Below are 12,033 nucleotides of genomic sequence, written 5' to 3'. Positions count from 1 at the left end.
GTGTGCTCTGATTGCTGCCAATGTCCACCAACTGGCACCTTTGAGCCAAATGATGGTCATATTCAATACTGATAATTAATTGATTATTTCTTCCAAGCCTGGTTTGTTAATTTGGGCCCCCCACCTTGTGACATGGTTATGTACAGGTCAGCTGTGGGTGGGCTGCGTAAAGGTCAGTCGGCTTAGCAAGCAACCAGGAGGTCTGCGTGTGTGTTTGCGATCGGGCCTGTCTTTGTGTGTGTGTGTGTGTTTGTGTATGTGTGTGTCAGGCCCTTGGACACACTGCTTCCTGGCTCGAGGGGAGCCGATGACTCAAGCCAGTGCCCCGAAACCTTGTTGGAGGAAACTCACTCACACATGCATACACGCACACACACTCCACTTCCAGTAATCCTCTCACAACAAGCATGACCGGCAACACATCGGCCGTTGCTGCGGTTTCCCCCTCAGTGTTTTAATGGCATTCTCGTTGACCTATGACATCATCAGGAGAGCTTGCAGTTGATCCGCAGCGGCTTGGCAGGATGACGTGGCGCTGTTGCTAACCTGTCGGGAGGTGACGCAGTTGGTCTGAATCGCCAAGTCAGATGGAATAAAGTCAAGCGCCGATCCCGTTGTCACCTTCTTTTTGTTTGAAGTCACTTTTGTATTGATTCGATGTTATGTTAGGAAGTACAACCTTGACTTGCTGAGATGTTGCGGAGAAGGCTGCATTTGAATCGATCGAATTGAGATGCCTTTAAAAAATAAAAAAGTCGCATGGGAGAGTTTTTCATCATAGCGAAGATGAGCAAATTTAGATCTTTAATTGTCTTGTTGCTTTGCTTTTGTTCAACCAGCATTTATTTAACAATGACAGTGTCGGCAAGTGCTTCAACCCAATCTTGGTGACGATCGTCACTCAAAATCAATTGCCAAGCTCTACTCTTACCGTCCTTTTCCATGTATAATGCGCAAAATGTAACTAATTTATTGTCCTAAAATCTGGGCTGCGCATTATACATGGGTATAATTTAGATTTTTTTTTGAAGAAGAAGAAAATCTCCCTCGAAATAAAACTTGAAATCACCTTTCTTCTTGTTTGTTGTCAATCGCGCATCCGCACGTCACTTTCCTCTCTTTTCATTTTAACCTAACTGATCGCGGTGGTGCCTTTCTGGGCAGTCGGAGAAATCAAGGGCAACAAAAAAAATACATCCAGCCTAGTTAAGAAATCACCAGAAAGATCACCATGACAATTGTGAACACATAGAAAGATAATAAATAACTGGAACATCACTCAAATATTGGTGATCCCGTTGAGAGTCTCACATATTTCTTCGCTATCGAGTTTGCTAGCGCATGCGCAGTGATACTGACCGGCAGAATAACATCCGGTTGTTCCCAAAGATGATCTTTTTTCTGAAATAATTTTACCTTTACGGACTTAAGTAGGAGTCAAAATTTGGGTGCGTATTATACATGGTTACAGGCTTTTTTCCAGCATCGACATGCCATTTTTAGGGTGCGTATTATACATGGAAAATTACGGTATTTTTCTTATTTTTATTTTTTCTTCTGCCTTTGGGTCTGACTCAGCCTAGCCCTCATGGTGATGCAGACAGGAGACAGTGGCATGCTGGCAGGTGCATGGCATTCACACAACACAACACACACACACACACGCACACACACACACACACACACACACACACACACACACACACACACACACACACACACACACACATCGCGAGCATCTCCGAGAAGGCTTCCATTATCATATCAAAGCGTCTCTCACAGACGTGGCAGCGCTTCAATTTAAGCAATTAATGCAGAGAGACTCTGTCACACAGCCCCCCCCTCCCTCCGCCACTACACACACACGCACGCACACACGCTTACAGCTCTTTCCTACGGCACTCTGTGACAAACAAGCATCATCCACCTTCTCAAGGCCATCATGTTTTTTTCCCTTGCTCTTTTCCATCATTCAATTCTTGCCTTGAAATAAAATACTTGCATATATTCGCTTTGCTAACCTTCAGTAAATCACGAGCAAAAGTGCTCAAATGACAACATTGATGAAGGAGCGGAGACTGCTGGAACATATTTATTCCAGACATCTGCAGTATAACAAGATTCACTTAAATTTAGATGACATGAAATTTGACCTTCTGACTGGAATTTTTCGACAAGGCTCCATCCGTCCATCCATCTGTCCGTCCGCCCATCCATACATCTGTCCGTCCGTCCGTCCGTCTGTCTGTCCGTCCATCCATCCATCCATCCATCCATCCATCCATCCATCCATCCATCCATCCATCCATCCATCCATCCATCCATCCATCCATCTTCCCACTTGCTGCAACATTGACAGGGAACCGTGCGCCACTTGTCTTCCAACACTTTCCTTCACTTTTAATTAACCTCAGGGGTGGTGTGATGCGTCTGCAAAGTAGTTTCTGCCAATGCCGTTGCTGATTTATAAATGCGAATTTGCCACCTTTATCAGTGTTTTAAAAATAAGTTCCATTTAAGTGTCGGGAGAACCCACGAGGTGACTTTAGCCTTGATGAAATTGCGCAAGGTGCATCGACAGAATGAAGGCGTCGGAGGGTTGCTGCCTACATGTGACCCAAACTTTCAAAGCGTCACTGAGATGTTCTGCCAAGTGTCAGCTCGACTTCAATTAAAATCAAAACACAGGCAAATAAAACAAGTTAAAAAAACTAGAAATTTAATGTGTAAAAACATTTAAGATCAGTAATAGCACTCGCAAAGGCTTATATGTAATGATCATTTTCACGGAAACAGTTTTTTATTTATGGACTCTGCTCAGTTGTAAAATTGGGACCAGATCACCAGTGCTTAATTAGCCAAATTTGTCAAGGGTTTACAAGTATGACAACCTTGTAAAAAAAAAAAAAAAGGAAGATTTTTCTCATGACTTTTTGGAACATGTTTACTGTTTATGAATTCTCATCTAAACCCTCATCTCTCATTTAAAACATTTTATAGTTTTGGGTCTTTCTCTGAGGAGGCCACCATCATTTTTGCCCATATGTGTTTTTGCTATCGTTTTTTTTTTGGTTGTTGTTGGCAACAGCTGCCTGCTGCTGGTGACAGGAGTGGCGATAGCGCCGACAGGCTGAAGACGGTTATCGGCAGCGCAACGCACGCCGAGAGGCTCCGCCTGACTAAATTGAAAATCGCAAATGAAAATCCTACTCGGTGCATTTTTAAATTCATCAGCCATTATGTCAGATGACCTTTTGGCATCAGGCTGCGCTGATCAAAATGCAAGCGACAACGCTGGGCTGGGATCCAATTTTCGTCCTCCCGTGCCCTCCCTTCTTCTCCTCCTTCCTCCTCCTCTCCGTCACATTCGACCCGCGGCCGGTGAAAATGATAGCGAGAGGCTCCATTGTGTTGCGAATGAAGAGGTTTTGTTTGGAGGAGATGGACGCACTTGTCTGTGTGTGTGTGTGTGTGTGTATGTGTGTGTGTGTGTGTGTTTGTGTGAGATTGTGCAGCATTTGGCCGGTTGGTGTGGCCCTCCCAGACCCGGTCCGGGTCACGGCGTTGTTGTCCAATCACGGCGCAGATCAGGGGCCACCGGCGTGCAAACGTTTAGAAATGGAGGGTGTGCTTGAGGGCAGCGCGAGAGGTGTAAGGTTTAATAAACACCAAGAGTAGATGTCACTCTAAATGGCCTTTCCTGGCGGGGTCACTGTGTGCCAATATTGACTGACGTGTGCGTGTGCATGCGCGCGCGCACGCGTGTGCGCTTAAGCCTTCTTATCATCTCAGGAGTGAAAAAAGAACGGCAATGATCAGAGCTGATCCTCTTGGTCTATCACCAGCTCCTTTCATCAGTAATTGAATTCTCTCCCTCTCGCATTGTTGTTGTCTTGGCCAACGGGTGACTGGACAGTCTGATTATTGTAAAAAAATCAAATGTATATATATTTTATAACAACCCACAAACTCGTAGTTCACGGTTATATTGTCGAAAATCCCAACAAAAAGTGAAATCTGAGCGCACGTCTAGTAGATTGCAATTCAAGGATATGAAATGACTGCTCTGCATGATTTGTTAGCGGCTAACATTGTGGAACCCCCAAAAAAGTGTTTTGAAGAAATGAAAAAAAATACGGAATGATAAAATTGTAAGCGCTGTGGATAACAGATAACAGGGTGCACGACACACATTGATTTTCATTTTTTTCACCGATTTTTAAAATGTGAGTGCCGTCGGGAAGTCGTAGAAAAAATACAAGAAGGCCTTTTCACACCGCACTTAGCACGGCGCACTGCAACGTCGAGCGAGCATTTGGTCAAAACCGATTCTACTATAAGTCACCATAAGTCAATGTATTGTGTGTGTGTGTGTGTGCGTGTGTGTGTGTGTGTGTGTGTGTGTGTGTGTGTGTGTGTGTGTGTGTGTGTGTGTATGTGCGTGCGTGTGTGCGTGCAGGTGGGCCTTATTAATCAGTTATCAGGGCAGTTTATTTGCCAAGTGACAAGTTGCAATTTCCCCCGAATTGACAGCCTCTTTGTCAGGTGGGAATTAGACTGAGAGCACATGACAAAACACTTCACCTCTCTCCTCTACGTCCCTTGCTTTTAATTCCTCATGTGAATTTTCCCCTTTTTTGCGTGCTCCCTCACTCTGCTCACTGTTGGTCTCCATTTTTCTCTTCTGCTTCATTCGTTCCGCTTCCACGTACCGTCAAGGTGTGTCCTCCGTATTATCTTCCCCATCTTCTACATGTACCTTGCCCCTCCCGTCAACGCCATCATCCCCAGTGTAAAAAAAAAAAAAAAGGCCAACTGTATAATTAAGCACCCAGCTTGGTCCAATTAGAGCTGCATGTTGGTCGGCCCTCTTTGCCAGACCAGGCAAGTGACGCACACGCAGCCCCCTCAGCCCCCTCAGCCTCTGGGGCCCAATAGCAGTGGATGGCGCTTTAACGGAAAATCTCCGCGAGAGGCCCTCTTGCCTTGATCAATCTGATGAATGTGATAATAATTAGTGAAGACAGATGAGAGGTAAATTACCACTGACAGCGTAGACTAGCTTGTTTACCTCCAGACACCGAGAGAGGGAGCAATTGCCTGCATATATAGATACATATACGTATATACATATATATATATATATATATATATATATATATGTAGCTGAAAGACTGGATATTACAACAAACAAGCAGTGAATTTTATTTGTGTATATATATATTTATGTGGATATATATGTATATATATGCATATATACAGGACTGTCTCAGAAAATTAGAATATTGAGATAAAGTTCTTTATTTTCTGAAATGCAATTAAAAAAACAAAAATATCATACATTCTGGATTCATTACAAATCAAATGAAATATTGCAAGCCTTTTATTATTTTAATATTGCTGATTATGGCATACAGGTTAAGAAAACTCAAATATCCTCTCTCAAAATATTAGAATATCATGAAAAATTATACTAGTAGGGTACTCAACTAATCATTTGAATCGTCTAATTAACTTGAAACACATGCAAGGGTTTCCTGAGCCTTGAAAAACACTCAGCTTGGTTCAGTAAACTAAATCCAAAGCATGGGGAAGACTGCTGATCTGACTGCTGTCCAGAGGACCATCATTGACACCCTCCATCAGGAGGGTAAGACACAAAAAGAAATTTCTCAAAGAGCAAGCTGTTCACAGAGTGCAGTTTCAAAGCACATCCACAAAAAGTCTGTTGGAAGGGGGAAATGTGGCAGGAAACGCTGCACAACCAAGAGAGATGACCGCACCATTAACAGCATTGTGAAGAAGAGTCGCTTCCAGAATTTGGGGGAGCTTCAAAGACAGTGGACTGAAGCTGGAGTCCAGGTATCAAAAGCCACTGTTCACAGACGTGTCCGGGAAATGGGCTACAATAGCTGTATTCCCATGGTCAAGCCACTTCTGAACTCAAGACAACGGAAGAAGCGTCTGACTTGGGCTATGGAAAAGAAGCACTGGACAGTTGCAGAGTGGTCCAAAGTCCTCTTTTCAGACGAAAGCAAGTTTTGTATTTCATTTGGAAGTCAAGGCACCAGAGTCTGGAGAAAGGCTGGAGAGGAGCAAAATCCAAGTTGCTTGAAATCCAGTGTGACGTTCCCACAGTCAGTGATGGTTTGGGGAGCCATGTCAGCTGCTGGTGTTGGTACATAAAGTCCAGAGTAAATGCAGATTTTAGAGCACTACATGCTTCCGTCTGCTGAAGAGCTCTATGGAGATGATGATTTTCATTTTCCAGCATGATCTGGCACCTGCCCACAGTGCCAAAACCACCAGTAAATGGTGTACTGATCATGGCATTACTGTCCTCGATTGGCCTGCCAATTCTCCTGACTTGAACCCCATAGAGAATTTGTGGGGTATTGTGAAGTAGAAGCTGAAAGACACCAGACCCAACAAAGCAAATGAGCTAAAGGCCGCTATTGAAGCATCCTGGGCATCCATAACACCTCAGCAATGCCACAGGCTGATTGCCTCCATGCCATGCCGCATTGATGCAGTAATCCGTGCAAAAGGATTCCCAACCAAGTACTGAGTGCAGGGACATTTTCAAATGTTTGATTTTGTTTCGCTGTTATAAATCTTTACTTGGTCTGAGGAAATATTCTAATATTTTGAGATAGGAGTTTTAAGTTTTCTTAAGCTGTAAGCCATAATCAGCAATATTAAAATAATAAAAGGCTTGCAATATTTCAGTTAATTTGTAATGAGTCCAGAATGTATGACATTTTTGGTTTTTTAATTGCATTTCAGAAAATAAAGAGCTTTATCACAATATTCTAATTTTCTGAGACAGTCCTATATGTATATATATATATATAGTACATATATATATATATTGTTGGATTTGGTCCACAATTTAGGGAGCGCGCTATCTGCGCCTCACGGTAAAAGCCATTGCCAATCACCTGTTATCCAATTTACTCACTGCGTGCTCGTTTGATTTCTTCAGATTTAGGAAAATGCTAAGACACTGAAGCAGAAATTAGACTTGCACAGGTTGGTTGAGTTCAATCACAATTCTTGTTAAGAAAGCTCTGTTTTCAGGAAAGTACAATACAGCGCTGGGCCTTTCAAGAGCAGAAAGTCTCCATTCAGAAAAGGCAACGTTCAAGGTTCTTTGGTCAGCTTATATTCAGTTGCACATGCCAGTGTGGGCCGAGTTTGATGGGTGATGAGTCAGGGGGTGTGGCAAGTTCGCAGGAGATTTTGATTCCATGGGAGTGGGTGCTGAATATGGGCGATTCGGTGTGTGTTGGGGCTGTTGTCTTCCATAGCGTCTTTCGGCCTTGGCGATCATCTTTGGCCGAGTCCTTGGGTGGGGGCTGTTGTCTTCCATCCCGTCTTTCGGCCTTGGCGATCATCTTTGGCCGAGTCCTTGGCTGACTCCCTCTGGCACCTGCTGGTTTTTATCTCCAAGTGACCTTCCTGTAAACATTCTCCTCCATTCTTGCACATACACTGTCGCACCTCAATCTTTCATCATTCTTTCAATTTTGTCATTTTGTACGAAATTATGTGAGCTTTTTGGCTGTGACATCATTAATCTATTAATGTTCCCTGACTATGCAAAGTTTGTTCTTTTGATACTCCATGTCTTTGCTTCCGTCATTATATTCTTAGTTTAATCATGCTTCCAACCGTATCTTTTCTTTGTTAGGCAAAATATTTCCCTCTGTGCAGAACGTTCAGTAGTAATCGAAAACTGGCGTCTAGCATTAGTCAAAACATAAGATACAATCAAGTACTGAACATTTTTAGACGACTTTGGCAGTGTCCGTGGTTTAGAAAATCATCAGGCATGCATTAAACAGTTCCTTAAGGGTCATTAAGCTATTCAGGCAATATATCAAAAAACATTTGTTATTTCAAAATGCTCAGAAATATATATCAGATCATAAAGTTATAAAAACCTTTGTCATTACCACCTATCAAAAATGTCTAGTTATGTCTTCTTTATTGATGTGTGTAGGTATAATTATATGCTTAAAATATTTCTTTTATTGCTTTAATATGTGAATATACTTGTCTGCTTATGTACTTTATTCAATGAGGTTTGAGCATATCTGTTTTTGTAGCTAGGCAGGACTTTTTGTATTTCGACCCCATTCCTTCACTATATATATTGCCAACGATCATCTCCTGCGTATATATCCACATAAATATATATATATATATTTACACATAAATAAAATTCACTGCTTGTTTGTTGTAATATCTAGTCTTTCAGCTAAAGCAGCCAGTTGTTGTTCTGGTATTGAACGTTTTGACAGAGACATACTGTGGTGTTACAGCAGCAAAGCTAATTGCTGGCCTCCCTGCCAAAGGATGCACAAGGCCTGATGAGAAAGCTTAAGGGGGAGAAATGGTAATTGTTTTCGTCAGAGGCAGTGGGGCGCTATCGGCGTAATAAAGTTAATTAGCAGAGAAGCGAGAAGGATGACAAAGTGCAGAGGTAGAGATGTGATGAAGATAAAGGCTGCGGAACTGCCGATCTGACACTAAAAAAAAACTGAGGAATCAGTTCTTAGTCCTTTCTTTGAAACATGCTAATAGTCTACGTTTAGGTTAGATTTGACATTAGGCATGATGACGAATGCTAAAAATAATGACCAGATAGTTTGAACAGTGAGACCAATCAGGCCCAACCCAGAAGCGTGTGAATTCCAGTTTTCAGTGTCCCTCAACATGGCAACAAAACAGAAGCCGAGAGCAAGATGCTCTGACGGGAGCAGTGTCGCTGACATCACAACTCTTTGTTTCTTTTGTGTGTGTGCGAGTGAGAGAGCGATCTTGAGTGAAAGAAAACACAATCTGTCCAATATTAGCATCTTTCCTCTGTCACGTCTCATTTCCAGGATGCTGTAAGTTTGTAATTGTTACACTGCTCATTGAGGATGTATGCGTCAGGGCCAGTTGCGCAATCTTCAACACAAAAAAGTAATCACAGAGACGTGTCATCATGTCAGTGATGTCTGAATGCTACAGCGGCCTTTACGGGCTTCCCGCTGTGCACGAGGGCCAATTGCGCAACAGGCATGCCTCTCAATGACAGGTTCTTTGCAAAGACCGCTTATATTTGGGGAGCCCGGCCCTAATTAAAAGGCTCTATCCCTTTCAAATGTGTTTCAGTGAAACATATGTTTTCGATACGCTGCCAGTTTGTATGTGTTTGCGTTTGGTTGCCATGGCGTCCGGTCTGGGTGCGCTTGATTTGGTTGTCACGCAGTGTTTTCGGCCTGATGTGCAGTTAGAGACCACTGCCCGGGATATGTGATAGCTTATCAAAGTCTGAGCAGCCTCTCTCCTGAAGCAGACACACACACACACACATACACACACACACTGGCAAGTGTGTTTTGTGTGGGCGTGCGTTACAACTCATCAAGGGCTCCTCGTTTGGAAGGACTTTTTGACGTCTCGCTTGGCATCATGGGATACGGCTGTCACCTGACAATGCTGCCGCCATGGAGATAACCTTCAGGGTGACAGGCGAGACAAAGACGTACGTTTGCATGCACATATGGAGCCACACATACATGCATGAATGCCCAAACTCGCGCACACACACAAGAGTTCACCTGCTGAGTTAAACAGAGTGGAATGATAATTAGCGCTAATCAATATGTTGATTAATAGTGCATCCGTATACTGTAATAAGAATCCAACTCCCAGCAGAGATGATCCTCTCCTAATGCTACGCACAACTCAAAATGTGTGTGCATTTATATTTTTGTAGCTATCCTTTAGTAGCTCCCTTGTTAGCAAGTGCTAATGGTCAGTGATTTTAACATTCGAGTTAGTTAGAATTTTAAATGTGCTATTCTTTAGCTAGCAAACACACACTGTGAGACGCGTCGCCCGAGGGCTGACGCTGGTCCTTCCGGGGGATTTAAGAAGGCCCGGCGAGCTTCTGCGGTGCAGTACTATCATGTAAACGCTTGCCAATGATCATCTCCTGCGTTTAACATGCTGCTTTTGTCTTGCGTCCCCGCCCGTTGTCTGAGAGCGCCAGTCGGCGATGTGCGCCATGTCGCTGCGTGATTCAAAGTCCATCATTCATTAAGTCGTCGCTGTAAGTATTCCTTCTGGCATTTCCTGTCTTTTGGGGCTCAGCTGGTGTAGTTGAGGCTTTAGCACCTGCTGTCACGACGACAACAGCTTTGTCGTGATGAGGATTACTGCAAGTCATGCGTTTTAAGAGCATTAACCAAGTAATGGGCAACATCCGGAATGACCTCGAGTTCAGTCAAAGTTTGTCAGAGTAGCTAACTTGTGTATGTACACACTGTTCAATGTGTAACATTTTACATACATACACATACTGTGTTCATCCGCATCCAGTTTTACGTTCACATCTTGTATCAAATTCCGAGAGGCAACTTCATTGTTATTATACCTTATGGCCTATTTCTATAGCCTAAAAAAGGAGCTTTTCTCTGTTTGCCGCTTAACCGCAAAGCAGGTCTGTGTACAGAAGACACAAGACTAATCACTCTCATTGTAGCCAAGTCCCATCATGGATCTGCACCAAGCAGTAATTTTGCCACGCTAGCTAACGACGACGAGTGAGTCATTATCTTAGCGCCTGGCTCGGGCCCCTATTTAAGGATTCACACCATGAATGAACAATTAGAGAACAGATTGCTGGCCTAAGTGCGGGAGAGGCGGGAAAAGATTGAGCGAGAAGAGACGAGGCCAGTGTGTGCTCGCTAGCAGCGAGCAACATGGCCTCAAAATGTGCCACAATAGTTCAAGTGCCTGTACCATCATTATGTTTAGGATGAGATAGAACAAATGGAGGGTGAAGCGTTTGGAAAATGAAAAAAAAACAACTGATTTTCAAGTGCTTTTCTAAAAACTACTCAACCACTAACCTATTGACACATTACATTAGCGTTGTTCCTTAATGAAACACCAAATAACTGCTGGGCTTGTGCAAAAAAAAATATGGACGTTTTTATTAATAGAGAAACACACTCAATGATATCAGAGTGATGTGAGCTGCCTTGCGCAAGGGCATTTTGGCAGTGGGGAGCACACGAGCAATTTGGGTGTGCGTGCGTTTTCTTCTGTATTCAGGCCTTTGTGAGTGTCTTTCAAAGGGAACTGTCAAGCTGTACTAAGCTCACACAAGAGACAAGAAGCGTACTTTGTTTTGTTTTGTTTTCCTGCCTTCGTGGTTTTGCTTTGAATGAGTGAGTGCGTGAAGAGGCAGCGAGAGAAAGAGGTAACGTGTGGAGAAAGAGGAGCAGAGGTAACATGTAATTTACTGTTTGCCCCAATTGTACTGTACGTGGCTTTAGATATGCTAATGCTGCTCTTTGTCAGGCTGTGAAGATAGCCATCAATCAGCTGTCAATTGGGCTTTTGCAAGGGAAAAAAAAACTGCCAGAGGAATTATCCCCTCCCTTGGTTCTCCTCTTCTTCCTCTTCTGTGCTACCTCGCGAAACTGGGAAAGCCTGGCACTTGGATCCTTTCGGATCTGGAGCCCCAGAAATGAGGATAAAGATTGCGCAATAAGTTATTATACGCTGTCTTATATGGAGAAATAATTGGGATGTTTTTTTCAAAGTAAAAATCTAATTCTTCCACTTCCTTTTTTTGTTACTGTTGCTGTTTTTAGGAATCTTTTGAACTTAAAAAGAAGTGTGATATCAGTGGCAGCTTTGAGTGAAATCGTGCCGCACGCAACATGGCTGCCTCTGTCAGCAGAGAAAGAGCCCTTGATGTCAGCGGCTAATGTACATGCTTAGATAAGCTAACAGGCCCATTAGTGCCAGTTCATTTAGCTCGTTAGCCCATGCTTCTGGGCTGATGACATTCATTACATATCATTAGCACACAATTAACATGTCTCACTCCGACTCTATGGAACAGAATGTTAGCAAACATTTTAAATAGTCCTTTATGAAATGTTTCTGTCTGCAGGACATGATTTATGAGGTCTACGTGACATGAGGGTATGACAATACAGATAGTCTGACTCCAAGCTGGCT

The 12,033-nt window shown here is 43.1% G+C and overlaps 1 protein-coding gene across 1 annotated transcript in view; it reads left to right on the top strand.

Annotated features, from left to right (window-relative positions):
• The window catches only part of sox2 (SRY-box transcription factor 2), a 74,909-nt gene that overhangs the window by 23,477 nt on the left and 39,399 nt on the right, over nucleotides 1-12,033 (top strand). The gene's annotated exons all lie outside the window — the stretch shown is intronic.

The sequence above is a fragment of the Syngnathus acus genome, chromosome 4, assembly GCF_901709675.1.
Source record: "Syngnathus acus chromosome 4, fSynAcu1.2, whole genome shotgun sequence".
Lineage (NCBI taxonomy): Eukaryota > Metazoa > Chordata > Actinopteri > Syngnathiformes > Syngnathidae > Syngnathus > Syngnathus acus.
Note: the sequence above shows the minus strand (reverse complement) of the source record. Positions and strands in the feature narration are given on the sequence as shown.